This window comes from Aythya ferina (genome assembly GCF_964211825.1).
Source record: "Aythya ferina genome assembly, chromosome: 2".
Classification (NCBI taxonomy): Eukaryota; Metazoa; Chordata; class Aves; order Anseriformes; family Anatidae; genus Aythya; species Aythya ferina.
The window spans coordinates 18502938-18515928 of NC_140297.1; the positions used below are offsets into that span (position 1 = coordinate 18502938).

The 12991-nt window shown below is 42.4% G+C and overlaps 1 protein-coding gene across 2 annotated transcripts in view; it reads left to right on the plus strand.

Moving 5' to 3' along the window:
- Positions 1 to 12991, plus strand: part of ARHGAP21 (Rho GTPase activating protein 21) — a 117769-nt gene that overhangs the window by 13704 nt on the left and 91074 nt on the right. The gene's annotated exons all lie outside the window — the stretch shown is intronic.

Genomic DNA, 12991 nt, shown 5'->3' on the forward strand with positions numbered 1-12991 from the left:
TATAAAATTGGAGCCTGTAAACCACTGTCATACCTGATGCAGTTAGTTCTTGGTACTAGACCTTTTTGTGACTCAAGAGCTTCTGGCTCTCTGAGATCAGTATCAGAGTGAGTTTTCTCCTCTGCTTCCTCCTCCCATCTCTGGACACACGTGGTTGTATGTTGCAACTGCAGATCCTGCAAGCGATTGCTGAAGCCAGAAGCTTGAGAAAGGGGTGACACTTGTGTGAATAGCATACTTCTGGTAAAACTAGATGAGGGCGACAAAGAAGAAAACACCTTTATACTGCATATCATCAGGGAAAGTGCATTGTACATGAATAGTCTGTTAGAGATACGAACCAGAACATAATGGCAAAAAAAACAAACAACAACCAACCAAGTCTGAACCTGATTTTGGCTGTAGCTACCACGTGTGTAGCAGCTGTTGCGTAATGCATTCACACCATTTGAAATAAAATCTGGAATTAAAAACAACTTTCCCAGAATCATTAAATCTCTGAGGTTGGAAGGTGCTGCTGCAGATCGTTTGGATGAACCTTTGGCTCAAAGCATTGGCAGCTGGAGCACGATCTCTAGGGCTGTGTACTGCCTGCTTTTGTCTCAGAGAATGGAGACTCCCCAGCCTCTAGCGGCAGCTTCTTCCACTGTTCAATTAGCCTTATGGTAAAAGTTTTTCTTTATGTGGGATTTCCTGTGTTTCAGGCCACCCTCTGCCTCTTGTCACTTCAGTTGGCACCACTGCCTCCTCATTTTTTGCTATCCCCCCACCTCCTCAGGTATTTATACACAGGGATAAACTCCCTCTTTGTCCACCAGGCCTCTCTAGGCTAAAACAACTCCAACTCTCGGCCTTTTCTCATGTGACAAGTGCCTTCAGTCCTTTAATTATCTTCATGGCCACTCACTCCACTCATTTTGCTATGTCCACACCAGTCCTGTACTGGGAGGACACAAGAATTGGACACAGTGCTCCAGATGTGATCTTAGGGCCGAGTAGAAGGGAAGAGCTGCTTCCCTCCGTGTGCTGGCTGTATTGTCTTTGGGGTCCAGGAGGTTGTGGGCCTCCTTTGTCGTGAGGGCATGTCCGTGAACCATGTTCAACCTGTTGACCATTAGGAGCCCTGGGACCTTTTATGTGAGGCTGTTTTCCAGCCTCATGCTGGTGCTTGGGGGTTATTCCTCCCAAAGTGTAGGACCTGATATTTCCCTTTGAGTTTCATGAGGCTCTAGTTTGCCCGTTTCTCTAGCCTGTCGCCATCCACCCGAACGGCAGCATACCCAGCTGGTGCATCAGCCACTCCTCCCACTTCGGTATCATCTGCAGACTCGGCTGAGGGCACGCTCTGCCTGATGGTCCAGGTCATCAGAGAAGAGATTAAACAGTCTTGGCCCCAGTATCGGCCTCTGGGGCATGCCACTGGAGGTTGGCCTCTGGCTGGACCTCTTGCTGTTGGTCACAGCCCCTTCAGCCTGGCAGTTCAGCCAGTTTTCAGTCCAGTCACTGTTCATTTATCCAGCCTGGACTTCATCTGTTTGTTTCTGGGAGGTGGTGTCAAAAGCTGCTCTGAAGTGGAGATAAACAACATCCACTGCTCTGCCCTCTTGCACCAAGCCAGTCATCTCCTTGCAAATCGCTGTCAGGTTGGTTAAGCATGATTTCCCACTCATAAATCCACCTTCTTGTCCTTCGTGTGCTTGGAAACCTTTCTTGTTGCCCTTCAGGTTCCTTCCAGATACAACTCCAGGTGGACTTTGCTATCCTTAAGTCCATTGCTGTGTGTTCAGATGGTGTCTCTGCCTTTCTTCTGGATCACCTGGGTCTTGTTTCAGCTCTTTGTATGCCTCTTTCTTTCATTTGAGTTCAGCCAGAAGCTCCTTGATCATCAAGGCAGGCATCCTTGATTTCCTGCAGGTTGGTATGGGCTGTTCTGAGCTTGGAGGAGGACATCCATGCAAGTCATCTCCTGTCCCTGTTGGCCATAGTCCAATGCTCTCCTCGTCAGTTTGGCCAGCCTCTTGGCAAAGATGCTTTTGTACGGCTTGCTTAGGTTGGCATTTGGTACAGGACAGCGCTGGGACTGAGATCCCAGGCTCTACAACTAAAATCATTTTCCGGCGTATTTTTATTACATTTTTAAGAATTCATTCTGAATTGTTTTTTTGTACAAAGCAAAATAGGAACTGCCCTTAGAGGTTGTTGACCAGGAACTCACACAGGGGAATTAAACTCTGAGAAAAGGAAGTTGCATTAGAGCATTAATCTTTTTCGTCATATAACAAAATTTAAATGCTAGAATATAAAATTAGTAAGGAAATCAGCGAGGAGGCTTGGTAAAGGACTATTAAATAAAACTGAAACAGCAACTTATGTTCCTGCTATTCAGTAACTTTTAGTTACTGTTTTATGCCTGTTGCGTATTCAAAATCTGATTGGAAGTAATGAGCTGAATTTTGCCATCTCTTCAGCCCTTGCTGCATGTTAGCGGTGTGCATGTCTTGTGTGGCTGTTTGGCATGATATTCTGTACAAACACTCCCCTACGTTTATGGATTTTGGGACTTCTGCCATTTGATCTGAAGCAGCAACATAGTAATTAAAGAATAAATAAATCTCCCTTGAAGGACAATGCTAGCCAATATACTATCCTTCTACAGACATAGTAAAAATGAACACGAAAAGCTCCAGAAGAGAGCCACTTGTCCAGTTCTGGGTGTTTTTGCACAGTCCTACTACTGTCACTTATGTAATGAGGAGCTTAGCGTGTGTGTAGTAGTTTCATGATTGATAGGTCGCAGTGTGCATGCCAGCCCTGTGGTAGGATTGATAGAAGGCATGCCTAAGTTATAATGTGAACTTAATATAACACGAAGTGATTTTTTTTTTTTTAAGGATCAAGACCTACTTTCTGCTGAAACATAAGCAACTTGGAATTAAATTTGTGACTTGCTTTTTATTACGTAGTACCTATAGTTTTCCACTGCAAACATCTTGCCTGTTCAGAGGTTTCTGCTGCATGTATTTTTTCTTGTATTCCACACATTCAGCTATGGAAGTTCTTCTTTGAAAACTCCCAACATTCAAAAAGAAATCAGTAGCTTATTTTGTAGGATTTCTGGATGTGGTATTAGTATTCTGCCACACGCTGACAGAAGTCTGATGGATTGTGAGCGATCTAGGATGTGCTTGTTAAAATGGTATGTTTTTTCTTGAAATTAATTTCATTAGGTTTCACTGGCACGTTAACTTTAGACTTAGCATATAGCTCACTTAAACTACCTGCAGCATTGTAACAGCATTTTGAGTGGTGTGTTTTTTCGCTCGTAGGAAATTTGATGGTGGGTGAATAGTGTTTGAGTTTTTTGAAGTATACTGCTTCAGGTTGTTTTATGTGCTGCTTCCTGGCTTTGTGCACCTGAATTTCTGGTTTACGTTGTTTGAGTCAGTCTTGATTAGGTTTTTGTTAGTTAAAGACTTGTTTATATCTCACTAGAAATAGAAATCTGTAAGGAAAATTTAATTATTAGGAATTAGAGATTTCAAGAGCTACTGTACCTATTTCATATTTGCTCTAAGGGTGAGATTTTTACCCTTCTCATTAGTTTTGCATTGTAGCCCACAGTTTTTTGGTTAAAAAATAATTATAAAAAAATCTTCAACCACTTGTGCTGAGTAGCCTAAAAATGCAGATGACTGGCACCCTCTGTCCCCTTACTCATCCTCTGCTCTTCCTTCTGACCAGTTACTTCCCTGCATTGCTGGAGTTTCTTTCCATTATTTAGTGTGTGGCGAAGAATTAATTATCTTTTTAAATGGGTAACAGACTTGAGAGAGGCTGTGGTACTGCATTCTGCTTCGGAAGCTCTGGAGGGGATGGAGGAAACAATTCAACGAAGGAAAACAAGAGTGCACACGGCTGCTGTGGGCAGCACTGGTGGTGTATTTCTCGTGCTCTACCTGTGCAGCACAGCGGTGCGGTTGGTTGTGTTTGTTGTTCATACCTCTCGCACTCCGTCATCTTCAAAGCACGTCGCTGTAATCCCCTGTCTGCTTGGCACTCGTCAGGCTTGTCCCTCCACTGACAGTGATTTTCTTCCTCTAAACAACCTTCTGTTACATGGCAAAAAAAAAAAAAAAAAATCACTGGCATATATTTTCAAATAAAAACAAGGTGTTTCTGTATATGTTTAAGCCAGGAAAGTGCAGCTGTCCAAGCCTGTAGAGTTCTTTTAACGCATTAAGAAAATAGATTGACCACAAAACGCCGCGTTCCCTTATCGCGTGTGGTTTGACATCTTTCTGAGGCTCACCCGTGTGCTGCTTTCTGAGACGAAGCTCAGCAGAGTTGTGCTGTTTTGGGCTAGTGTGGGTGGCGTCTATTTCGGAGATGAAGGTGTTCCAGGGGTAGGAGAAAAACCCCCACAGATGATTCATCTCGGGATTAAGTCTGTCTTCTAGAAGTTCAGTGCAAGGACCGAGGAGGAGATGGCTTTTCTTCCAGTGTGAGTTTTGACTGGCGTGGTGATCACATCCCATTTATGGCTCCTTTTATCACCTCACCTCAGAGGGTGAAGTTCTGATAAGCAAAATGAGAATCCAGTTGACTTTCTCAGCTGAGAGTTATCTTGCCTGTGTAGCTCCTGTATTTAACTACTTGTTTGCAGAATCAGTGCTCAAATAAGGTGAAGGCGTGAACCTGCTTCCTAGAGGATTATTTTTATTTATTTAACCTTATGTGGGAGAATCGCCTCATTGTGCTTTACATTTTTCGTGTCCGTCTTTCTCTTCTCGAAACTTGGGGAATATCTCAGGAATAAGCAGTAGAAAAGATAATTCTGAGATCAGTGTGCTTCTAAGAATGGTAAGTGGTGATGGTGGAGTTATGCGTGATTTAGGCCTTTGTGCCACAGATACCATGCTTTTCCTTCGTTTTATTAGTGAGATCACTTCCATGACTGCTATGACTGGTTTCCAAATAACAGTAAAGCTACGTGCATGTTTGTCAGCAGGGTTGGAGCGGGGTTATGACTCCCAGCATAGCGTGGTGGAGCCCTGCTGGCCAGAGTTTTGGTACAGCTCTGCCAACAGTGGTCACCCCAAATTATCTTTACACTCAAGGTAGGATTTTACATACTCTTCTCCCGTTCTCCCATTCACAAAGTTGATCAGAAAAAATCATTAGATGGAATTAGAAGTTGTCAACCATTCTCTGCACTGACTGGAACAGAATGGGTCCTTGCTTCTGGAATTAGTTTCAGGTGAGGCTTTCATTTACTTATATATTTGTCTTTATGAGTTGAACAGATTGCTGCTTACGGACCAGTTTTCTCTAGACCCTAGGAAATTTTTCTTCCCCCTACTTTGAGGCCTGGTTGTGTCTCCAGCATTATTCTGAGGAGGCTCTGGCTCCTCAAGACCTGGGGGCTGCCCACCTTGCTGCTGTTGCACTGGTTTCTGGTCTCATGCCACAATGTGCTTTCTCTCCAAAAGCCGAAGGATGCTCAGATGTCCTTCCCATAGAGACCCGTTGTTTGCAGGGCTGAAGTGTCAGGCAAGCTCAAAATCAGTGAGAGGTGAGGTATTACGTGATGGGATGTGGCAGAGCACAGGATCTCCTTCTTTCCCCTTTTTTTCCCCTCATAAGCAGCAAGCTGTTAGGTGGGCCAGGCCTGCCATACAAGCCCTGCATGCATTGTGTAGGTTTTTTGTGTTGGTTTCAGAGGTCATTTTGTAAGTGAAGTTTGTTTATCATTAAATAGTTTTTATGCTGATGAATTCCATGTGTTTTAGCTAAAGTGCTAATACAAGCAGGCTTCTGTTTGTAAGATGCTGCCTACTTGTGCTGTTGCATGTTGTGTTGAGGGAAGATGCATCACTCTGCTCAGCTCAGCTTTCCAAGGGTATGCTGAACTTTTTCTTCCAGAATTTTGGATGGATGAGTTGTTACACCAGCAAAGTGAGGTTTAAAAACATAATTCTAGGCGACACATTATTACCAAGATCTACTTAGATACCATCCCTGCGGTGCTAAGTGTGTTGATTCTGTGGTTTTCTGCAATCAGTGCATTTCCCTTTAGTGGTAACCACAGAAAATTACCCTGGGTTCACAGTGTAATTGAAATTTTGAGGCTAGAGGGTGAAGCTGTTGACTTCCTCTGCAGATAGAATGGGGCAGTGCTCCTAGTTGAGGAAGAACAGGTCTTTACCAGTGCTACAGTTGTGTTTTGCATACTGTTTGTTTTTGTCATAAAAAAGTTTCTTTTATCCTGTGGTTAAGAAATAAAAAGGTTTTCAATTCCAGTGTTAAGGAAGAATTAAGTATCATGTCAAGCCTCTTTCATGCCACGAGTAATTGCTCGTTATATATGGACAAATTCAGACACCTGGCTTCTGGCTGTTGATCGTTTAGACGGGCATTACAGTAGTGCTTACTTTTCCATAGTGCTTTTTATACTCTGTCTAAAAATACATTCAGTTGTCTGAACTCTAGAAACAGGTGAGATTTCAAATGTACTCCTTTCTTCAGCATATAACACATTGCTGCTGGTAGCATCTGTCTAGTCAGCATTTCCCTATTCTGAATTTCTTTACGAGATGTTTGGTCTGCCCATTGCTGGGGTAGGAACTGAAGCCCTCACGCTCTGTAAATGCAGCTCCAGGAGCTATGTCCTGTAATGTTAGGTGCAACGGCACCTTTTGCTGTGCCTATATTTTGGGAGTTGGAGTTTTTCTGTACAGAAAAGCTTTCTTCAGTTATTTTTTGTTGCTTTTTATAGACAGATGGAAAATGGAGGGAAAAGTGGAGTTTAACCAGTTGGAAAATGAATGATGATCAGAAAAACTTGTCTTTTGTTCCACCTGCACTCATGTAATTTTTGACAAGAATAGGGCTGCAGGCCCTTCTTGACTTAATCACTCTTGATGTTTGTGGAGTTATAAAGAATTCACACTAACACAAGGAATGAAATGTATTAAACGTGCTAGCCTCCAGTACTGCAAGTTTCCTTGTAACTTCTCATGAGAAAATCACAATTCCTACATTGCTGTAGGACAGCAATAATACTGCAGGGTTATGGAAGAAATATGAATAGAGAATGATTTAATGTCCCAAAAAAGTTCTGGAATGTGGCTTGTGTAATAGCTGGATGGGGAAGGAGCGGAGGGCAGTACAGCTGAAAATGCAGGGCCTGTGTTCTTTGGGCAAAAGACATGGTAGGAAAGGAGTGATGTAATGGAGTGAAGTAAAGAAAAAATAAAAATATCTTGGGTATGTTTTTTTGTGCATGCCATCAGTCTGCCCGCCTGTTAATTTCTCTGCAGTTACTCTTGAACTCGTTGGCCAATTTTGGCCAAATGCAAAGGCAGCAAAGGAGATAGGAGGTGCCTGGCGGTGCAGAGCCTGTCAGTAGCTGGGTGGAAGGCAAACTCGGATTAATGCTTCTTGCTGAAGGTGAGGAGGAAAGCTGGTGGCCGGGCAGCACAGGAATGACTGCAGCCTAGCCAAAAAAGTTATTTTTTCCTCCCATATGGGGGAAGAAAGGCAATGAGGGGGAGATCCGAGACGCATGAGTCCAAAGTCAGTTCTGTTACTCATGTGGTAACTTGATATTTTAAATTTGTTGTTAAAATAAACTTGAAACCTTCTTAGAATTCCAAAGCTTGCTGGAAAAATGTTGAATTGTTTTAAAGTGCATCTTCTTCTGAGCCAATCCATCTTTACATGAAGCAGTGAAAGGGCAAAAGCTTACGCAACGGTGGGGAAGAGCTTTGATCAAGTGCACGCATCTCATCCAACAAAAAATGCTGGAAACAATTAAAGGTAGTTTCGGAATACCTCAGATGACTGAGCTGATAACACCGAGCAAAGCTGGGCTTGGTCTACATGAAAAGGTGATGGAGAAACTGAAGTTAAATTTGGAATTTTGAATTTCTTCCAATTGCCTAAAGAGATTATTAGACAGGTGGCATTTATAGAGCTTAACATTTGAGTTATTTTTTCAAAGTAAAGACTAGGGTTTGAACCTCTGCAAGCACAGTGTATGGAAGCAAGGCTGTAGGGTTTAAATTCAAATTTTATTGATAACCATGATGTGCAAAGGGCAGAGGTGTTTGACTTCTGTTTGGTTGAGGTGCCTTATCTTCAGCCAAACGGGAGTAAGGCAATAAATTGAGTCAAAATTTTATACTAGCCTCTGGGACTGAACTCACTTAAATTTGGGAGCAGTTAGAAAATGAGCCAGACATAACAGTCACGGAGGTGACTCATTAATTAAGCTTTTTTTTTTTTTTTTTTTTAAATTATATTTTAATTCTTCCACCCCTACGAGTGACAAGTGGCAGCACTTCTTCCTCTGCTGGCTTCTGCAGCTGTAGCATGGTACTGGTTCTTTGCACTGCATTCATTAGGTTGCCCGTAACCAATATGACAAATTGTTCAACAAGTCCTCAAAATCTAGCCCTTAGCTTACATATGCTATTGAATACGTTTAAACTTTATTCCCTTACAAAACAGAAATAGAAGTGCAGATGTGAGGAATGTTGCTCTGCAGTACTCCAACATCCCAGAAGCTGTCCGTGGGTATGGGGACGGGAACGTGCCAGCAAAGCAGCCCTTGCTTCCCCCTCGGCGAGCTGTGGGCTTCCAGTCAATGGCAGAGTCTCGTCAGGACTCTCTTCTTACACATTCCCCAGCTGTAAGAGTGATAGTGTTTTGTTATTTTTTTAAATGTCATCTTTTTAAAACTTGCTTGAAAGTGTGTGTGCTGCTGTTCTGTTTAAGGGTGGTTCTTCAAAGCCCGGGGAGTAATGCGGGGCTGTTGGTGCTTCAGAGAGGCACCTTGCTCTGTAGCATTCAGGCAACGTTAAAAACGTGCCAGTTGTGCTCAAGCCTGAAATTTATGAGGCCACAGGTGGGAACAGCAGAGAGGCGTTTGGAAAGGCTCCTGGGGAGAGTGCTTTGAGGTCACTCGTGGTGTGGTGGCCAAGGAGAGCGTTTGGGATTCCTGGGCCCCACAGGCTGCAAAGTTGCTGCACTCACCCAGGCTTTTTTTTGTTGGAAGCAGAATAAGCTTGTAATGTCTTTTATTTCTTGACATGAAAATGGTGTTTGCTTAATGATTATAGTACTAAGATCCTGGTCTCTTCTTTTGCCCTTTTTTTTTTTTTTTTTTTTTTTTTTCCCCTACATGGCTACATTTGGAGCAATAGAGGAAGTAAAAATGATAGCATTGTATAAAATCAGACTTCAGCTTTGTTTTGGAGCTTACCCCTCTGCCTGACAGCTCTGAAGCGTCACTTCTTGCTCCACCAGTGGACTGCCTGCCAGCTGAGGGAAGAGGAAGGCAGGGAAGAGGGAAGGCGAAGGAGAAGATTATTTTGCAAGCTGAGAAATTCAGGTTGCTTAACACACGCTCCGGTAATTTTATTTTAATGAAGATTTTATTTCCTCATTTTAACTGGCTTCAGAAGGAGCTCAGCTAGTTTAACGGTATATTAAATGAGGCTTCTGAACTTTGAAATCTCTATTTGGTGTAGAGGAACAGTCTGCTGCAGATTATTATGTCCCATGGGAGGTGGAAGATGTGTTTTAAAGCAGATCACTTAGTGGAATCCTGAGATCCTTACATACCAACTCAACTCTGGATGTTTTATTGACAGTGTCATAGCATTGAATAGCTTTTGTTTGTGCCAATGGTGATAACTTTTAATTTTGGCTGTAAAACTTCTTACAGTCTTTATTCGAAGAATGCATGAGTATGCCTTTATTCATATCAGGCTGGCAGAATGCCTTCTGATGCAGTGTGAGATGAGGCTTGCTTTTTGGGATCCTATTGCAGCTCAAGCAGTTCTCTGTTCCTGTCCCTTGGTACACAAACACCTCAGCCTCCTGAGCATCCCACAGGTGAATAAGAGGATATTGGGCTATAATTTAAGGTGCTTCACTGGGGTCACGCTTGGTGATTAGCTTCATCCAAATTATCCAAATCTTCTACCTAGAGATTGCTAGATTATTGAGAAGACTTAACTGTATTATAATAGATTTGCTGTGTAAATAAATGTCCTGGTGCATTTAAAGGATTTTCTTTATAATCACCAGAGCTAAGACAATGTTTTCCCTTGTGTTTATATATGCACTAATGTACATAAGGAGCTTCTCAAAATGCAAGTTTCAGGATTCTGAAGCCCAGTGTTGGCCAGGCAAGTAACTTAGCTCTGCCTTTGGGCTGGGAGCACAACATAGCAGAGCTGGTCACACACAAGCACAGCACAGCGAGGAATATGGAGACAACGGGAAGTACCTCTGTGAGAATTACACCCCCGGGAGGGTTCAAGCCAGTCTCGGCGTCTTGTGTGTTCAGATAGGATCATAGCACTGAGCCTTTCAGTTCTGCTTCTGTACTGTTGTGGTAGATGCTAGAAGGCTGTACCAGCAGGAGCGTACGTGTTCAGCTGTAAACAGAAAAGCTTCACTGCAAGAAAGTACTTCTGCTGTTGCTACCAAATGCATATGAGTTGATGTGGTGTAGTTTAAACACTTTTACCATTGTTCCTGGGGAAGAAAAATCCCAAACTTTGCTGCTCTCTAAGCTAACAGTGACTGCATCCTGGTGTACTGCGTACAGTGTGTTTTCTGGAGACACACGTGCAATCTAGACGTGCTTAGTAATGCAGCTTGCAGTCATCGCTTTCGTGATGACAAATTCAGTGTATGTTACGGTGGCGGTAAGCATTGTGCTATTTTTGTCCCAGTGTTTTGGTCTGGCACGAAAAAGTAACCATGGAGAAAAAGCTCAAAATAAGTCATGGCGCGTTTCTTGGTTTTGTGGAGATAATGTGAAATAACCAGGTGAAAAGACTAATGCAACTTAGCGCACAGTTAGCAAATACACTTGCAAACACGATAGTTTGACAAAACCTTTGTGTTCTCATGAGTTTCATCTTGTTAACGTGGCAAATGCTACAGAAGTGCTTAATGGTATTGTTAGATGAAGAGGAAGAGAGAATGCATTTTGTATCGCATCGGAAACAGAAGTTGGTTGGAGTAAGAAAACACCAAAATAGTTTACTGACAAGGGCTGAACTCCAAGCAAGTGGGCAGTACTTCAGCTTCACTTGTGAACTGGTAGCTCGAGGGAAAAGACATTTTCTCTCTGCCATGACTCAATCGAACAGCCTTCAGATCAATATTGGTGCCCCATCTCCTCCTTGAAAAGAAGCAAGATGATGGAGAAAGTGTACAGCAGTATCTCCCTAACTCTTCAAAAATCCTCTTGCATCCAAATTGATGAGGACCTCATTCTGCATTAGTAATGTCTTCTAAAATAGTATTAGAAACAACTCAGTGTGATTTGGAAACTGATTTTGTTTGTGGGGGGTATTACAGAATTAATCTCACAAATAAGTATTTTGATTCATCTAATGAGCTTGTATGTTGATTAAAAAGTAAAACTTGCATTCATGCAGAAGTAAAACTGCATTTATGCTGACCTCAGTTACTTTCTTTTGCTCTTGATTTCTGATGGAGCAGGGAGTATTAAGTCCCGTGTATTTCATGTTTTTTTTTGGTGGTGGGGTTACTAGGAGAGTTGTACCAGACTGGTAGGAACGCCTTACAAAGCCTGACTGGTGCTGTACCACCTGTCCTACACTTGCATTTCTTTCCCCCTGGGGATATCTGTTGTGTTTATAGTGTTCTTAGCTGTATTGCATCCTAAAAAGAAGCTGCTGCAGAGGGAAGGAAACACCAGATTTTTTCAATATGGAGAGAGATGTTTTTGGTATGTATTGTTGTTTTTTTTTTTTTTCTTTTTCTTTTTTTTTCTTTTTTTTCTTTTTTAGTGTTCATTGCTTTTGATAAGAATTCCAGTGATAGGAAAGAATTCAGAATGGAAATCATATTTCAGCCTCTTCCTGCTCTTGACTCGTTTTGTAAGAGCTTTTCTAATTGTCAGTCTTTTGAGCTAAGCAATGGAAATAGTGTCTCTCTTTTTTTTTTTTTTTTTTTTTTTTTTCCAGACATGCTTTTCCTTTTTGTTCGTATTCACTTCTTAATTTCATTGACTAAAATGAGCCGGACTTCCTCTGGAGCTTCACCATCCTCATTAAGAGTCTAGACCGTGTTGGCAACCTCAAACACGTTTCAGATGCTCTTGAAGTTCTTTCAAGTGGCCACTGTGCAATTGTAGTAGCTAAGGGGACCCCGAAGGCTTCTACCTCATCTGCCTTTGAGACAAGAGTGAACAAAACTTGGCCTTTCTAGGACCTTGTAGCTTCTGGTGAAAATAATTGCTTTCCAGGCTTGAAAACATTCTCTGATGTGGGAGAAGGGAGGAACCAGGGAAGATGCTGTCTGCATTTGTTGCTTGTGCGTGTGCATAATTTGTTTTCATTTAGAAGCCACTAAAATGCCACTGTAAGGAAGAAATCATTAGTTACTGTGTGCAGAGCACCGCAAAGCCCTCGTGGTGATACTGTGTGGTAGTGCCCATGATATTCCTGTCACCGACTGCAGGAGTGCTGGTCCCGGACTGGATAGATAGGTGAAGTAAGTAATAACTTTGCTTGTAATAGGACTTTCTCAGTTCACTTGTGTTCTCCGTCCAGTCATCATTTCCTAAAGTACATTTTCCAAGCCTGACTCTAAAAGATAACCTTAAGAGTCATTTTTATGTATTAGCTTATGTAAAAATACACAGTGCATTCTTGCATAGGAACGCCCTGTCCTGAGAGTCTGACTAGAATTATGCTGTTGGCTTAAGGGGGGAGAAAAAGGGTTTTCTCCATAAAGGATTTACCTCTTTAAGGATTGTGGTACTCCAAGTACTGAACTGCATGGCTTCGGACCTATAAGCCAGTAGCAGGCAGGATCAGGCCAGTTCCATCACCTGGTGTCTCTCCTCTCACTCCTCAAATACCAAACGGTGCAATACCAAGGCACTTAGGCATTGATTGCTAGTTGCTACCAGTTTGAGTTATTATTGCTTGATCCTAAA